The following is a 19,407-nucleotide window of genomic DNA, read 5'->3' as shown; positions in this document are numbered from 1 at the left end:
TTACATAACCCTTTTGCTGATATTTATTAAACAATAACAATAAAACATGGGAGAACAAAAGCACAAAACTCATCCAATTTCAAGCCATTAAAAGTTGGTTTGAAAACTTTTCAGAGTATGATTCTGTATAAGTTTGTTTGGAGACTATGCTTTAGTAGATTATGAGCATCACAGCAATGTTTCTTTCAGGTTTTTAACACTGATGAATTGGAAGTGGATGCCTTTTGGAACTTCATCGTGTTAAAAGTATATTCATTCAATGCTGCTTTAACTGTTTTTCTCGAACTCTATTTCCAACCAGACCTTGACTGCAACAACTGCAATTTTGCTAACCATAGTTCTTTTCCTTGTTGTCAAAGTAATTTTGTACCTGAAATTGTAACTAACCTGGAAAATCTAAGTTGCTGCCTCAGTTAACATTTGAAAGTCAGAATTTAGCTTCCCTCTAATTACATGTTAGGAATGACCACTAAACAGGAAGAGATCCTTTTTTCCAACTGGTTCTCCACCTTAGTTTATTGACTTTTTTCCCATCAGTCATCTCAGTTAAAACCAGATTCTTCCCATCCCTATGGTTTAGAATCTATATTTCGTACACCAGATAACTGAAAAGAAGGAATGCTGTTAAATCGAGTTCCTTTTTTTTTTGCGGTACATGGGCCTCCCACTGCTGTGGCCTCTCCCGCTGCGGAGCACAGGGTCCGGACGCGCAGGCTCAGCGGCTGTGGCTCACGGGCCCAGCCGCTCCGCGGCACGTGGGATCCCTCTGGGACCGGGGCACAAACCCACGTCCCCCGCATTGGCAGGCGGACTCCCAACCACCGTGCCACCAGGGAAGCCCTCGAGTTCCCTTTTAAGTAATTTCAGTTCAAGCTAAGATTGGGTAGATGAAAAACATCAGTTTTCTTCACATTCAAAACTGAAAACCTATTTGTATCAAAACTGACATACAAAGGTGTGTGTGTGTGGTGGGGGGCTGGGGGAGAGAACAGTTTTAAAGGCCAGAAAAATAACACTGTCTATCCTGAAATTTCTAAAGTTAAGGTTAGTTCTGTAAACATTTATGAAGTGCCTACTATGGGTCAGGTACTGTGCCAGAAGTTATAGATACAAAGATTAAATGAAAAACATTTTTATCTTAAAGGAGTCATTAAAATTAGGGAAAACACCTTTTCCCCCTAGAATTCTTCTGAGATTTCCTATTTTAACCATATAATGGTCTTATAAGGAAATAAAGTTATACACTATACACGTCTATGCTTTTAAAACTAAGCGATCAGATTTGTAAATGTACTTTTTAAAAGTACCGTATACATTTTAATTGCCACCACCATTTCTTTCTTTTTTCCTCTCCCACTACAGAATTTTTTTTTTAAAGGACCTCAAAATTTTCCTAAAATTTTTCATTTTTAACCAGAGTTACAGACTGAGTTGAACTAATATGACATCTATAATGAGTTTTTTAAAAATTCTTAATTTGCTTCTATTGTTATCTTTGTTTGTCCTAATTATGCTTCCTGCCTTTACTGGAGTTTTATTGCAGAGTATATGATAGTATGTTTAAATTTCCACACATATCTTTGAATTTCATACAGCTTACAATTCTTAAAGAGGATCTCCTCTATCAATATTTTCACATATTAACATCTGTCAAAGCAGAGTTTTATGTGCATTAACATGATTATTTTTCATAATAGAAATAAGATTTAATTAACATATTGCTCTTTCTCTTTGAAGGTTCTGACGTAGACAAGAAATTGCTATTTGGATATGTAAGTTTGGAGGGCCTTTGGAGCTTTTGGTTTTGTTTTTACCTTTGACTATATAGCATTTGGTCTATCACTGTGTTTACTGAGCCAAGTATCTACAAAGACAAATAGCAAAGCTTTCTATTCATTCCACTAAATCAATTAGGTTATTCACACATTTATTGAACACTTGCCAATAAGCCCTTTTTTTGGGTAGCAATAAAAAGCAACCTTATAATAAAGGTGTATTTTGTTTTGGAAAAAAAAAAGCCAGGGTTCTCAAATTCATATTGCAACTCTTGCTTCACTTGCCTTCAATATTGTGTAGGTGGAGGAAAGAAACCAAGACATTCAGAACAAAATGTGAAGTCAAGGGAAATTTTTAGACAGCAATAAATGGTGAAAATGACTTCAACTTATTGTCAGAACAATCCTTTGTAGAGAAACATAAATGTAGGCACTTTAATATACCCCTGACATTCAATGAAAAAAATACTAGGCACACAATACCACAGATTCAGATCTTATTTGTTTAAATTAATTTGGGCTCTTTTTCATATAATTCAATAAACTGCAATTATAAACATTCGAATAGGCTTTGTCTAATTGCTCTTTTTAAGACTTAAAAAGACTTAAGTTCTTAATAACTCATGAAATATATTATTCCTTTATTATAAAAATGTTCTTCAGTAAATATTCAGACTATTTATAAATTTTCTAAGACCACTCATTTAATGTTACACTGTATTGTGGAAAATCCACTTTAAATGAACCATCCTATATTTGTAAAATGCACTAACATCTACATAAAAACCACGTAAATAAATACATTGCTGATTCTAGAAGATGTAGAATACAGTCTACAATTGGTAATATTGCTATCCATATACCATTACAGGGATTTCTTTAATAATGACTCTAATGTTAGAACATTAATTTAGCACCCCCTAAGGCAATGTATGTACTATTAAGTTTTTATTCAAATCATTGATTACCTACAGAGAAACAATGTAATTTTTGTTAGCAATGATTCTCAACTAGTATTTATATTAGGAAGAGTTACTGTGGTGGCTGAGATAGAAAGCTCCCCAGTTGATGTGCCCCAATAAGCTCCATTACTTCAATTTTTAATTTTTAAACCATGTGTCTTTTAAATCCATTGTAATTCAAATTCTTTCCAACTTCTTCCCAAGTATAAAGTGCCACGGCTGTCCCTCTCTATGTCATATATAACACACGTTTTTGACAAAAATGAAACTGAATATATAATAAATGCTCAGTAAACAGTAACTTTTAATGTTATCCCTATTTACCTGTAAAAAAAATTCTGTTAATGTTTCAAGACCCATTTGATATTCCTTCTCCAATCAGGAAATTTTTCCTCATCCCCTAAACTCTTATCCTTATATCCAGCTTTGCATTACAGTTATGTACGACCTTGTGCTGTCTCTCCTATTAAAGCTGAAAACTCCCCCAAGAGAAAGAGTGTTTTGCTCATTTTGCAGCACTTAATAATAAATGAAAAGATGATGTTAAATATACATTTACATTAGATTCCTTTGGAGTCTTCATTTTAATTTTGGTGGATAAAGCATAAATATTTCTGGGGTGTCAAGAAATTTAAAAGAAAAAATCGAAAATTTCCTAGAGACTATAGAATATTAAAGCCTTATGGGGATGGATGTATTCATTCATATACATATTAATGTAACATAAGAACTAGAAGGAGATAGCTAAATGCTTATATTAGAGACTGAAATGTAAATATCACTTGCCACTTCATTTCATATTTTTGATGTTAAAAAGCAAGAAAAACCCTACAATGGGTATCTTAGTTTTTCAGTAAGAACCAAGTTTTCATTTTCAGACTAAAATCAATCATAGAAATCAATATGTAATGTCTTTACTAGTGTCCCTTATCGCCCCTTACTCCACCTCCTCTCACCAAGGCCCTGAGTGTCCAGGAGATAATATTCGATTTTATGGTTCTTTATGAAGTTCTTGGTCCAAGAGCCCAGTCTGCTTAAGGCATTAAAGAAGTGTTAACCTAGAAAAAGATGTTAATCCATAAAGACACTGCCCTATATCACAAGAACTAGCTATCAACAAACTGGATTACCATAGATAATAGGAAAATTAATATTTTTTATTTGGTATTTGTTAACATAGCACCAAATTTCGATACATTCTCAAAGCTCTTCAGAGGTGAAAAGTCTAGCAATTCCCATTTACGTACTGCTTTAAACAGTAATTTGGAAGTGAAATTATACAAATTCCAAATTAGCGCTAAATACTAAATTAAAAAAAATCAAACTGGTCTTTGAGTGCTAACTCTTAAAATGGAAAAGATACTATAAAATACATCTATTTTCCACTGCCCAAAAAACATTCACTCTTCTGGTGGTATAATGATATCTTCATTCCCTTATTGTAAATACATATAGTTTATGTGTGTCTGTAGTTGACTACACCCTCAAACTCGATAGCTGGGTACATGGCTCTGTCCCAGACAATCCAAACTTCACATTCCCTTGGCTACAAGGGAAGTGGGCTACTATGAGTCCATGAGATGCAGTGAGACTTTTGCTGGGACTTCTAGGAAAAAGATGGTTAATCTTTCCAGATATACATGACTAAGGATTTAGGGGCTGAAGGGACTGAAGTTATCTTTTGCTTATGTAGGGCTGGAGAACAAAGCTAACACTGAGGAAGCAGTGCCAAGAAACATACAGAAATTGCATCTTGATGACATTATTTGAGCCTTGGGTGGAGCCATTCTTGACGCCACACCTATCCTGGACCAGTTTACACAAACCGTTATAAATCTCCTTTCCCCGCCCCCTGGGCTCACCCCTACTTAAGCCAGTTTGAATGGAGTTTTCTGTAAAAATAGCGTCTTAGCTGATATAACAACTATTTTAACTGTTTTCCAATAATCAATACACTAGGTCATAAAATTCAGTTCCAAACACAAGGTAAGAACAGACTCTTCCCCATAGATGATTCTGGCTTTTCAAAATCCACTCTCCTTCTTAAGAACCCCCCACCCTCTGCTAAGTTCAAAAACTATGAAAGACTTTATATCTTCTGCCTTTATACTGTCTTAATACAAAAAAAAAATTTTTTTTTTGCCGCAAAGGAATAAGAATAAAAAATCAACAATGGAAAGAAGAAATAAGTAATTCGGGGGAGGGGGGAAGTAAATCCTCTATAGAAACTGTAAATAATATCCAGATGTGCTTTTTACTAAACAGTTAAATGAGAGTCAGAGACTAAAGCTTATAAAATTTAGCAGATTCAACTACATCTAGAATCTAATACAAAGATATAATGCTAAAATCAAAGTTCTTATCTGAAAATCAGCCAATAAAATTAAAATTCAAAGACAAATTTCTTGGGAAATTGAAATGTCTTAGACTTCTGAAAACAGACAAATCACTACATAATTTCAAAAGAGGTAACAATCAAAATCATAAAAATTATTGATTTTAAGCATATTATGTGGATACAACATGCTATTGAGCCCCCAAGTCATTCTGAAAATTTTAGCTAAAGAGGATTTAACAAAGTAAATGACAACAACTGAAGTCACTTAAGAGTAATATAGAATTAGTACTTCCATTTTCTAGGGATTTTCGTGACTTAACTGCTAACAAGAAAGGGAAAAAAACAAAAAATACACATGGAATAAAATGGAATTAAGATGTATATCCTTGTGCTTCTCATATCTTACTGAAGTGAAATTTTACCTGCATATTTTAGATCTTCTACATTTTAAACACCAGGTGTGTTTGCTGGAATGAATTACAATACTCTTAGGATCACGACGAGACCATTAATTTGGAGTCCGTGTGCAAAAGGATGAGATAAATTCTTATTAGTTGAGATGAAGTAAAATAGAGTGGTTAAGGGAGTTCTGGAGTCAGACTGTCTATGTTGACTCTTGGCACTGTCATTTAATAGGTGTGAGACTTGGACCAACTGTACAGTTGGTCAGTTTCCTCTCCTGTAAACCTGAGATAATAATAAGTAATAATCTTAACATGTACGCAGTGCTTATCGTAAGTGCCAGGCATTTTTCAAAGACTTTTACATAGGGGCTTCCCTGGTGGCGCAGTGGTTGAGAGTCCGCCTGCCGATGCAGGGGACACGGGTTCGTGCCCCCGTCCGGGAAGATCCCACATGCCCCAGAGCGGCTGGGCCCGTGAGCCATGGCTGCTGAGCCTGCGCGTCTGGAGCCTGTGCTCCGCAACGGGAGAGGCCACAACAGTGAGAGGCCCGCGTACTAAAAAAAAAAAAAAAAAAAAAAGACTTTTACATATTAATTCTTTAACTCCTTCTTAGGAGATATTAATGTTCTTAGGAGATAAATAATAATAACTCTTGGGATTCCCATTAGTTTGATTTTGAACTTGAGAATCTTAGTTACCTTTGAGACATCCATGGGAAACAATTATACGTACAAGTCTGGAGCTTGGTATGGAAATATAAACCTGGAAATCTTCTACAAAAGAAATTACCTAGGAAGAGTACAGACTAAGAGAAGAGAACCTAAGACTAACCCTTGGACTTCCCTGGTGGCGCAGTGGTTAAGAATCCACCTGCCAATGCAGGGGACACGGGTTCGAGCCCTGGTCTGGAAAGATCCCACATGCCGTGAAGCAACTAAACCCGTGCGTCACAACTTCTGAGCTTGCACTCTAGAGCCCACGAGCCACAACTACTGAGCCCACGTGCTGCAACTACTGAAGCCCGCGCGCCTAGAGCCCGTGCTCCGCAACAAGAGAAGCCACCACAATGAGAAGCCCGCACACCACAATGAAGAGTAGTCCCCGCTCACCACAACTAGAGAAAGCCCGCACGCAGCAACGAAGACCCAACGCAGCCAAAAAATAAATTAAAAAAAAAAAAAGACCAAGCCTTGTGGAATTCAAAAATTTAGGGTGCTGCAAGAACAGCAGCAGCTTCTGAAAGAGATTAAAAAAGCAACAGCATTAAGGGGTTGGTGTAAGGTATATGGTGTCCTGGAAGCAAAGAAAAATGTTTCAAAAAGTAGGAAGTAGCAACAATGTCAAATGTTGCTGAGAGGTCAGGTAAGATAAATACTGGAAAAGTGTCATTGGATTTAGCAATATGGAGATAATAAGTGATCTTCTGAATTAAGAGACTTTCTTATCCTGAATCATACTGCTTCTCCTTTCTGATATACTTATTAAAAAATAGTAATAATAAATCATTTTGGGGGCTTCCCTGGTGGGGCAGCGGTTGAGAGTCCGCCTACCGATGCAGGGGACACGGGTTCATGCCCCGGTCTGGGAAGATCCCACAGGCCGCGGAGCGGCTGGGCCTGTGAGCCATGGCCGCTAAGCCTGCGCGTCCGGAGCCTGTGCTCCGCAATGGGAGAGGCCACAACAGTGAGAGGCCCGCTTACCGCAAAAAAAAAAAAAAAAGGCAGCTCAACATGAGTCTAGACACAGTTTTTCCCCAAGGCCATTTATGATTAACTATTATTACAGTGATGATGAAGTCTCTGATTGTTTGACATTTTCAGAAAAGACAACAACATACACCAAGAGCTGAAAACAGCTTTTGAAATTCCACTAGGCTAGTTTAAGTATAGATTCTGGATAGATGCAGGATTAACTTATGAGGCTTTCAAATCAATGAGTTTATTACTATTTCCTACATTACTGAGTTCAAAAAGTATGCCATCCTATAGGTCAGTTAGTGCCAGCTAATACAATATACCATCCCTCCACCAGAATACACACCAAAAATAGCACAAGATAAAAAGAAGCTAAGTACATAAGACACAAATAGGAAAAGTGTTATACTTGCCATCTACATGTCACTTCTTTTAGGCCCTTAATTCATTCCAAGCCCTCTTTATAAATATAAAAAATGGCAGACAAATGTAGAAAACACTGTATAAGAGCAATGGGCACTACTAAAGCTGGCGAAGGAAGATAAACAGAGCCAGTGAGAGTGATGGAGAGATGAGCATGAGAGAGAGATGAAGTGAGAGAGGCAGGGATGTGGAATATGAGTATTTGCAATGCACAACGTGAAAGAAATAACCTAGAACCTGATGCTGCAACCATCTACAGAGCTTAATAGACTGAATTTCCATATAATTCTTAACTACTATTAATCATTATCATCACCAATTCCAAGATGAAGTATAGGCTTTATCATGGTCATAATGTTTAAGTCAACATGAAATATAACATGTCCCTTTTGCAAAGCAACTTTTTTCCTTAAAATGCAAGGTGTATTATCATTACTATTCTCTACTTCATTTATAAGTTTGAGTCTTAGCTCATTTAGGTCATGGACACTTAAACAGATTCGAGTTACAAGAATTATCTATCCATGGTCATGTTTACTATTTTGTGAGAACCAATTTTTTTCTTTCCTTCCTTCTCTTGCTTCCTCCCCTCTTTCTCTTTCTCTTCCTCCTCCCTCAGAAGTTATTTATTCCACAAAAATGGAAATGAAAAACAGATTCATAATCCTACCACCAAATCAAAAGACTGAAAGCTATTTCTAAAACAAGCCACACATAAGTACAGTCACCACCTTAGAATTTCAAAGTCCTTTCTGAAAAATTACCACCACTTTTATTTTACAGATGAACCAAAGATAGCTTTTTAAAGACTTTCAGAGTTAGTGGAAAGCCCAGAAATTAAACATGGGCTCTGTGTTCCATGCTCACAGGTTAGTGTTTAAAACACATTAAATAATCCAGCCTAGCAGCTCAATCTCAATGGTATGTGCAGTATATGAAGAAAGGGTCTGGCTATATACCTATCTATCTATCCACCAAAGGGACAAAAACTCGAGTGAATTAAACAACTAGATTCCTAACAATTTTCTGAAAAATAGGAAGCTTTGTTAAAGTATTCCTTATACAGTTATATACTTATATGCTTAGTGGTCACTTTTTGCAATCTATTATATAATAACATTTCACAAATTCTACTTAATCCCATTATATTCTACACATTATTGGTTAAAGAAAATATTGTGCCTTCCCGTTATGCATAATTAACTAGAAAAAGGATGTTTTCTTTATTCAGTGTTATCAGTAGAGTAAAAACCACTGAAATACGTTTAGTTTCTTAGGTTGGAAAACTTATTCTTTTTTTTTTTTTTTGCAGTACGCGGGCCTCTCACTGTTGTGGCCTCTCCCGTTGCGGAGCACAGGCTCCGGACGCGCAGGCTCAACGGCCATGGCTCACGGACCTAGCCGCTCCGCGGCATGTGGGATCTTCCTGGACCGGGGCACGAACCCGTGTCCCCTGAATCGGCAGGCGGACTCTCAACCACTGCGCCACCAGGGAAGCCCGAAAACTTATTCTTATAAAAAAAAAAATGAACTAGTATCAAACTATTCAAAACTAGTAATCTCTACATGTATACTGCCCTTTAAGTAGAAGATTTAAAAAACCCATATTTATGGAAGGTTTTTTCTGGGGGTGGGGCTTTCAAACATTTGGAGGATGAGGACTGATTTTTCTATAATTTTAATAAAGATTTAAAAAGAGGGACTTCCCTGGTGGTGCAGTGGTTAAGAATCCTTCTGCCACTGCAGGGGACACAGGTTTGAGCCCTGGTCCGGGAAGATCCCACATGCCGCGGAGCAACTAAGCCCGTGCGCCACAACTAGTGAGCCTGCGGGCCACAACTACTGAGACTGCGTGCTGCAACTACTGAAGCCCACGAGCCTAGAGCCCGTGCTCTGCAACGAGAAGCCACTGCAGTGAGAAGCTCACGCACCGCAACGAAGAGTAGCCCCCCACTCACCACAACCAGAGGAAGCCCGCACGCAGCAACGGAAACCTAACGCAGCCAAAAATAAAATAAGTTTATTAAAAACAAAAAGATTTAAAAAGAGTTCTTTATGAGAAATCAGCATGTTCTTGAAAAAATCACTAATCTGAGATTTGAAGCATAAATACAAGAAGACTTGAAAGCCAGATTCCTAACACTAAACGTGTGCTAGTCTTTCAATTCCCAAGTGTATGCCATTGCAACAAGAAAGTTATACAATTTCATTACAACGATAAATGCCATCTCTTCAGTCTTGGATGCATGACACAAATGAAACGTATCAGCAATGACTGTTTTGAATACTTAAGAAATACGCATGGTCTTGTATGTATATGTTATGTGTTTTAATGTATGAGACAGAACTTAAATATCCAAATGAATATAGTCTTTCCATATTAGTCACTCTCGTTATATCCTTACTTTAAATGATGCTACAATTGTCCAGAACATTATTAAAATTCCTCTTTAGTCTATGGGTGGATCTGATTTTCAGAAACAGTAATGGCCTTCTCAGAGTAGATCTGACATTCACAAACAGCCTGAAGTTATTTCCTATTTTCTTTCTGTCAAAATCCTTTCTGAATCATATCTGATAAATAAGGTATCATGTGGCTAATACCCCCCTCTTCCTTAAAAACAAGGCGGAAATAGAAAGTAATGAGCTCTGTTCATGAGTGGCTCTTAAACTGGCTTAGAAGGCAATTTAAAAAAAAAAAAAAAAAGAACAAAAAATATTTGAGTAATGCTAGTATTGTTGAAATAAGTGTAAAGCTTCCAGGGGGACTAAACTAGACTTATTTTAGTTAAGTGTATAAAATAAATATCTTTACTTTAAAGGAAGGATGGACAACCAAGTCCTATACCATCTGGTCTCTACCCTTCCTTTATATTTCTGACTATCCCCAGCTATTCTCTCTCACTCTAACCCAGACACACTGGTTTTCTTGTAATTTCTTGCATTCCAATCAAGGTCCATTCTCAGGGTCACTGTACTCACTGTTCCCTCCACCTGGAACGTCCTGCCCTAAGATTACCTGCAAGGCTTACTCCCTCACCTCCTTCAGGTCTTTACTCAAATAACTATCACCTTCTCACTCCCATCCCATATTCACATCCCACATATTCCCTCTCCCCCCTTTCTGCTTTATTTGTGTGTGTAAAACTGTTAATTATGGAATTTTTCAAACATACACAAAAGCAGAGAGAATATAAGAAATCTCATGTATCCATTATCTAGTTTCAAAATTTTTTCGATATAGGGCCAATATTGTTTCATCTATGCTCCTCTCCCCTGCAAATTATTTTAAAGTAAAAAAATCCAGATATCAGATTTTATTTATTTATTTTTTTTGCAGTACGCGGACCCCTCACCGCTGTGGCCTCTCCTGCTGCGGAGCACAGGCTCCGGATGCACAGGCCCAGCGGCCATGGCTCACAGGCCCAGCCGCTCCGCGGCATGTGGGATCTTCCCGGACCGGGGCACGAACCCGTGTCCCCTGCATCGGCAGGCGGACTCTCAACCACTGCGCCACCAGGGAAGCCCCAGATATCATATTTTAATTCATAAATATACCCCCAAAAGGTAAGGACTCTTGTTTTAAAACCATAAAACATTACTATACCCTAAAAAAAATTGACAATTCCTTTTTATTAAATACCCATCAATGTCCAAATTTTTCACCAATGTCCTTTTACAGTTAGTTTGCTCAAAGCAGGATCTAAGGTCCACACAATACATTTGGTGGATATGCCCCTTTAGTTGCTTTTAATCTTATATCCCCCCCCATTTCTTGTTATTTATTTTTTAAACAAACCAGGTCATTTGTCATTAAAACACAAAATATTTTACCTTTTTATTGTCTGTGTCTTGTTATTAGAATGTAAACACCATAAGGCAGAGATTTTAGTCTGTGTGATATCAGCATCTAGACCAGTGTCTGACACATAAAAGGCATCCAAAAAGTACAAAATGAATATTTGGCATTCATGCCAAAAGCCCACTACCCACCCAACTGCAGAAATTGCTAATCACAGCACTCACTCCTGCTGAGTCTGAACCAGGACTCCCAATTTTCTAAACATAACACTCCAGGCAGTCACTACCAGGCAATCAGATTTGATACCCAAGATGAAATCTATTGGCTATATCCCTGCTTTAGCCCCCTTCAAAGTAAGTATACTTTTATCTCTAAAACAGATTCACATACCTAGTATTTGGAAATTTAGCTGAAGCTTAGCATAATAAATTACTGACTGTATTTCTTGTCAAGTATGTTTAAAGATTTCTTAGCTCATTTTAGACAATTTAGGGGAAAAAGCAAATTGCAGCCAAAAAATTAATAGAAAAAGAAACTGCAGAACATGGTGGGAAACCGGGAGGTACTACATATTTTTAGAACTAGCAACATCCCAAGAGGTTCATTATAAAATAAAAATCAGCAATAAATTCTTTGAAAAGTAAATTACATGTGTACTCAATTAAAAACTTTTAACTACATGAATGGTCACGATTAACTGAGGGATGACAAACATCAGAATTTTCCCATAGGCACCAGGAACATATTCTATTTTTCTGTAAATGGTATTTTGAGGTGTAAAAAAGCATTACAGGCGCGATACAAGGAGTAACATGTAGAACTCTGCTTCTCTGAAACGGAGTTTATTGTGGCAAAAAATCTAAAACATCATATACAACATTCTGAAAAAATAATCAGGTGTTCTTAGACTCATTTGCAATTCAGTTCTCTTAAATCACCTGATGAAGCTCTTTTCCTCTTAAGTTTATTTCTGAAGGAAGCTATGCTAATTGAAGGGCTCCAATCACATGTTCATCAGTTACTTCTATTTAAAAAGAAAAAAATCAGAAATTCTCTGACTCAGGAAATCTTGTGCTTTTTCTTTATTACTTGTAAATTCATTCAGCAAAAACAAAAACTATGTAGGACCTACTAAGTGCAATTATTTTCAGCCTTTGGAAGGTACAACTATTAGAAGGGATCTTTCAAGATAACATAAAACAAGCTAGTGGTACAACTTGAAATTATATCTAGTTCTTTCAGTGTCCAATATTTCTTGTTTTGAGGTTCCCACACATTAGTCTGGGGAAAATGTTCTCTGGCAGAGGTCAAACTTAAAGAAAAACAATAAACCTCCACTACCACATGTGTAAAAAAATACTCCAACAACCCAAATGCCTTGAAAGAATGCTTTCTATTTACTTTTCCTGTGTGACATATTTAGAGAGAATCATGAAAAGATGGCTAGAGATCTACAAACAGAAAATGCTAAGTGGAATTCACTGTTTACAGACTTTAGCTAGAATTTTGTCCCTTATACAATGTTGTCAGGAATCTGTAATATTGTTCTCTATAAAAACATCTTCACCAGGTTTCCTTCATTCTACTGATTTTCTTCCTTCTACTGGCTTTTAAATTTGTTTTATTCTCCTCAATTAAAAGACACAAATGTAACTTTATGAAATAAGATGATTTTTCCAAAGAAACTCCTAGAACCATCTCTCAGTGCCATCATGTGTTTGTCATTATGTTTTCATATACACAGTTAAAACAGATGAAATAAAATAATCAATATAAGCCTTTCTGATTTAATAAATATGAGAATAGGTCTATATTGACATGCCATTTTAAGATGTATGTATGCGAGAATGTTAGATAGTTTTCAATTCTACCTCCTCCAGCTTAAAATCTCTATCAGTTACAGAAGCTTCTGTCTGAAAACAATTGTTCGCAGAGCAGGACTACTATAGTCCTCATCATCTGACCTACTGGACAACCACAATAAGGCATATTCTGAATTGACAGAACTCTTCATATACAAGTGACATTTTGACAACCAGAAAGGAAGCTGAAACAAAGACAAAGGCAAACACACTCAGGCTTTCCCTTGAAACTTGGCTCTGTAGCTCAGCAGTACTAGACTCAGTTCCCTGCCCTGTACTTTTCACACATTTCCTTTAAGGGGTCCCAAAGAAACTAGGAAACCTGCAATGCCAGCCTTTGACAGTCAACACTAACTTCTGCCTTTGGACTCCAGTGACTGGGCAGACATTGTGTTAGTAGCTACTTTAAAGTACAAATGCCTCTGGCAAATTTGGTTTGTAAACACTACAGAAAAAGTTCAACATAACCAACTGTAAGGTCACCTAAATGAAAATTTTAAGGAGAGCACAGATTTCCGCCCCCTCCCCCCAATCGGCCACTAAGGCACAATTCCCAGATCACTTTTTTTTCAAGTCAATAAATACTACTATTATTACATTACAGCACTTCTATAATATTAATAAAAACCTACGTGACAGTTTTCTCTTTAAAAGTCTTAAATTTATTAGATGAAGTACTATAACCACTTCACTACATACAATTTTCCACACACTCAACTGTATGTTCCAAACAACTTATTTTTCAATTTTTAAAACTCAAGATCTCTTTCAACATACTACAGAAAGGGGACAGGTTAGAGGATTGGGGGAAAAATATTAAAATAACAAATGTCTTTTCCTTTTCTGATGGGACCACCAGAATCTAAAGTCTGGGGGGCAACTATAAAATACAAAATTAAATTCAAGAGAATTTAGGATAAAAGAAAGTACTGTTACTACAGTTCTGATCATTATTCATCTCAGGAAATAACTAGTAGAAATGATGCTTGATTTAAATTTTTAGTACCTTCCAGTTTGGTTCAACTACCAAAATAAACAAACTTGTCCTCAGAATTATGTATTTTCCTCCAGAAGAGGTTTTTGATGTGAATAAAAAACATAAGGAATTCATATGCTGTATTTGTACAAGAAGGACAATGTTTTGAAAGATATAAATCTGATCACACCGAGAAAACATTTTCTCTGTTAGCTATAAAGAAAACGTCATAAACTGAAACCGAAGAACTGGAGAAACCAAACCTTCTCCACAATTCAAAAATTTAAATTCACGCTACTATGCAAACTAAACAACAACAACACTGTTACGATTCTGCTCAGCTATAAAAGTAACACATATTCAATGTAGAAAAAGACAAAGCCAGTTCTAAAACAAAAGATCAGCTGCTAAGAAAACAAAGTAACATTTTGCAGAGTAAGAGAAGTACACAGTCTTTGAACCAAAACAAATAGATGACCGTTTCGTACACTTAAAGCGTCAGTTCTTAGCACAACCGGCGTCTTATGGATAAAGTGCTCACTCAATTATCTGATGACTAAACGATGGGAAGGTTGTTGGTGCTATTAAAACCAAGACACATTTCCTTGTGTGTAGTGATTAAAGTCTGTTAAGCCTCCATTAAAAAAATCTCTGCCCTCCCTCCCCCAACCCCCATCCCCCATCCCTGCTCTCCCGCCTTGTAAGAGACCCGCATGTACAAAAATAAAAGTAGATGGGTGAGGTGAGTTTGTGATGTACAGTATTTTCCCCACTCGGAGTATTTTTCAAGACTCTTGAGGTTTTAAGATTCAAACACTATGTAAGAAGAGTTATTGTTTGAACTACCTAACAATCACCCCTACTTCTTTTAGACTTTAGTTAGCCTGTAAGTAAAATGAGCACCTTTAACTTTTCCACGGGTTACTGAAGAACGAGTTCTTACTCATAGATGCTTTCAGGTCCTCAGACACCAGGTGCGGTGGAAGAGCAACCGTATCCATCAATTAGAGAGCTCTTCTGGACCTCAGTTTACCCACTTACAGAAACGGGCTTATTAACGTGTTTCGTAGGGGCCCCGGAGGTGTAATTAATTAGTGTTTTTAAGTGCTCTGAGATTCAGAGATGAAAGAAAACGCGAAGGACACGCAAAGATGATGGCAATAATCGTAACAAAAAAAAGAATGACTAACTCGGGAGTCTGTGTTATGTAAGGAAGGAAGAAGTTATCAGATTCGCACAAACAAAAGCCCACCACCCCCTTTGTTTCTCTTTTTTCTGTCTTGCTCCCCGCCCCCGCGGAGCTCCCCTCCAGCAGCTGGCGGCCCGGCGCGGGGCGTAGGGCGCGGGGCTCGGACTTGGCTGCCGCGCGCCCGCACTCAGGCGGAGGGGGAGGGGGCGCCCGCCGGCTCCTGACAAAGGCGCTTCCTACTGCGAGAGCGCGGGATGCAGGCGCCGCAAACTCCTCTCTCGGCCGCCTCCGGCGCGGGGGCGCGCAGGCGGGCGGGGAGAGCCGGCCGGCCGCCGAGGAAGTTGCGCGCCCGACTGGCCCGCATCCCTCGGTGGCCCCGCCGCGACCCCTCCCACGGCACGCCGCGGCCACACTCACCGGACAATTGCTGGTGGCCGGAATCCCAGCACGGCCCCGAGACCCGGACCGAGGGGGGTGAAGGGTGCGTGCGCGAGGAGCACGAGCAGACAGCCCAGCGTTCCACCGCAGCCTTCCTCGCCTGCCGGCCGAACCCGGCGAGAGGAAGTTGGCCGCAGAGCCAAGCGCTGGAGAAGCCGCGGGCGGAGGGAAAGCCGTGGGGTCCGCTTTGTGATGCGCTCCCGGAGGTCTCGAGGCAAATCCGAACGCGCGGCGCGGCTTGTGCAGCTGCTGGAGGCGGCGGCGGCGCCCCCCGACGGTTCCTCCGCCTCACACCGCCTCTGGGTCACTGACACACTCTCGGAGGGAGGGGAGGGGACTAGCTGGAGGGCGGGGCCGGAGGGAGGGGACGGGGCAGAGCCACAGCGGGAGGCGGCGCTGCAGCGCCGAGTGGTCTCTTGGGAGTTGTAGTTCGCTGACTGAAGAAAAAAGGTGTACCTTGTTGAGATCGTTTCCGGGCTCGCTCTGCACCACGCATGCTCGAGGGGAGAGGCTCGGCCCCACTGTTACTATGCTCACCGACAACACTAAGGAAGGGTACGTGTTCAGTGCTGCTCCTGGCTGAACAAGGCCCTCCTTGTATTATGGTGCTGCTAGGGATCCCGCTCTTCGCTAGTCCTTCTTACTTCGCTCCACCTCCAACTCCTACCCTCACCACTCATAAGTGCCCAGTGAAATCTGACTTCCTCACCACATCTCGGCCTTCCCTGCTGCTTAATTTTATCTCATAAATTCGGAATCACGAATACCCATTTCCCACTCTTCCCTCAGGCGAATCCTCTCTGCCTTAAATTCAAGATTTTCTTTGCTTGTTTTCGTTTTTTTCAACCTAAGACTTGTAGAAAGGTAGTTGCTTCCAATAACATAACAGTTAATTAGGTTACAAAATGGCTTGGAACATTGCCACTGTCAGATTCCGGTAGTTCATTTCTTCGCTCAATTAGTCACATCTAACTTTAAGGCCAGTAAAGGTAAAGCTTGGGATTAAGATCGCTGTATCTTACTTGGTCAGTGCAAAATAATCCAGATTTCTAAAATTTTAAGGCCTACAATTTTTAAGAAATACAAATTTTATAAAGTAGAAGTTTAAAAGATAAGTGGAAATTTGAACATTGTTTACGGTATATACATTGGCCAGCTTTCATTTGGCAATAAGAGAAATCTGAAGCAAGGTCTGAGTATGCTGTTGGACTCATCAGCTAAGTCGACACCCACAAAGGGCACCCAGGTGTGAATAGGTGGTGGAGGAGAGTGGTGAAAGGCAGGACATGTTACTGGATCTCCAGAGGACTATAAGCAGCCTGTCCCAAGCTCTTTTGTTTTCCTTCTCTGCCTACCTAGAACCCCATATTCTGGAAGAAAAAGATTAATGCTTAGAAATCAGGAATACAGGAAAAGTTAAGGTTTTCGGATAGAGAGTTTCGAGATCAAGTATCCTTATGTTTGCAGACCACATAATTATTCATTCAAAAAACATTTATTGAGTATACTATGTTTCAGGCACTTTATTAGTTCCCAGAAATAGAGATACAGGAATGTAAAAGAAGGATTTATTATTTTCAAAGTGCTTACTGTGCAGAGGAGGAGCCAGGTAAATAAACAGACTCAGTGTGATAAATACTTTAGTAGGAAAGTACACTAGGTGCCTTGACACACAGTTACCCCAGACTCAGGCAGGGTCAGGAAATGCTTCAAAGAACATTTAAACTTGAGGATGACTAGGAGTTAGTGTGTTTGTGTGCTGTGATGGAGGAAGGAGAAGGGAGAAGTGAGTGAGAGCATTGGGAGCATAGGTTAGGGTTACGGTTAGGGCAGCGAGAGTAAAGTGCTAGAGGCGTGAGATCAAAGAGTATTTTGGTTCAGCAAAGAGTTCAGCATTGCCTGTGGTAGGATGGGATTGAAGGGAGTGGCAAAAGGAGACACAAGAAGGTAAAGGAGACAGATCATGAAGAATCTTGTACAATACGCAAAGAATGTAGAGTCTTTTCTAGAAGCAAGGGAAAGCCATACCAGGATTGGAAGCAGATGAAATTTTGGTAAGGTATACGCTTTAGAAATGCATTTTATGCATTTAAAAAAAGAGAGCCTGAACTGGCACTGGCACTAGCAAGAGACAGAACTGAGGGAAATCAGACACTATTTAAGGAATAGAATTACTAGAACCTAGTGAGTAAATTTCCTGTGTTTGGGGGTGAAGGGTGAAGGAAAGTTATCAATTATGATGCTTTGGGTTGCAAGCAGCAAAAAAACTCAACTCTAACTGGCTTAACCAATAAACCAATATTGACCTGTCTAGATAGAAAGTCCAGTGTAAAGATGGGCTACAGGGCTGAATGATTCAACAGCTCAGTGATGTCATTAAGGACATGTTTCTTTCTTGTTTCACTGCTTTTCTTTCCTTAGTATTGGCTTTACAGTTGCCAACAATTCTTATGGCTGTGAGTTTCACCATCTAGGTCCAAGAAGAGAAGAAGAGCGAGTATTGATGAAAACTCTTTTAGAAAGGAGAGAAAACTTTCCCAGAAGCCTCAAGAATTGATTCATGGTGGCCAGGGGATGGCATGAGGTTAGTTATCTTAGGATAAAGACATATGCCCTGCCTCTAGGTCCAAAGCTGTGATGACAAGGTGTGGATATCCCAATGAAAATTGAGGTAACTACCTAGAAAAAGAAGAATGGAGGCTGAGAAGGGGAGAACCACAATACCTACTACAAGGAAGGAGAAAGATGATGACTCACAGATGTTTGGCTTGTATGATTATGAGCCGTGATGCCATTCACTGAGTTAGGGAATACAAGACATTGAGCAGATTTTGAGGGGGAATTTGACGAGTTCATTTTGGATATGCTGAGTTTGAGATGGCTCTGAATCTAGGTGGAGAAGTGGAGTGGGCAGTTATACATATGAATCTAGTGCTCTGAAGAAAAATCTGGACAGCAGAAGATATAATCGGAGAATACCATCATATAGATGGTAACTGAAATTCTGGGAGCAGATGAGATCAGCCAGGGAGAGAATGCACAGCAGAAAAGGAGGAGCCAATAATAGCATCAAGGTATCTTCATGCTCTTCCTGCCTACGTCTTAAGTGCTGGGAACATCAGCACTTCAAGAGTAGGCAGGAAGAGCATGAAGATGCGTTGGAACTAGCAAGAGAACTAGGACATATTACAAAGTAGGAAAATGTAATCTATTACCTTTTCAGGAAAAAAAGTCAATAAACAAAGCCAAAAATGACAGAGATGGTAGCATTAGCAGTCAAAATATTAAAACAATTATTATAAATATGTTCTATATGCTGAAAGAGAAATTAAAGACATAAAAATGGAATTTCTAGAGATTAAAATTGCAACTTCTGAAATAAAATTTCCACTGGATCAGATTAACCCTCATAAGTAGATTAGGTACTCATAAGAAAAGATGAGTAAACTTGAAGACATAACAGTGGAATCTAGCCAAAATAAAGCACACGAAGAACAAAAACCAAAAAGAAAAAACCAGAGAGCCTTGGTGATCTGTCGGATAA

At 39.0% G+C, this 19,407-nt stretch overlaps 1 protein-coding gene across 1 annotated transcript in view; it reads right to left on the bottom strand.

The window, feature by feature from the left end:
* Positions 1-16,172, bottom strand: part of PELI1 (pellino E3 ubiquitin protein ligase 1) — a 48,531-nt gene extending 32,359 nt beyond the window's left edge. The window contains exon 1 of the mRNA XM_065891025.1: positions 15,843-16,172. The gene's annotated coding sequence lies outside the window, so the exon portion shown is untranslated. The remainder of the gene's footprint in view (positions 1-15,842) is intronic.
* Positions 16,173-19,407: the final 3,235 nt, after the last annotated feature.

This window comes from Phocoena phocoena, chromosome 14, assembly GCF_963924675.1.
Source record: "Phocoena phocoena chromosome 14, mPhoPho1.1, whole genome shotgun sequence".
Taxonomy (NCBI): domain Eukaryota; kingdom Metazoa; phylum Chordata; class Mammalia; order Artiodactyla; family Phocoenidae; genus Phocoena; species Phocoena phocoena.
The sequence above is the reverse complement of the archived record's forward strand: the minus strand, read 5'-3'. Positions and strand labels throughout refer to the sequence as shown.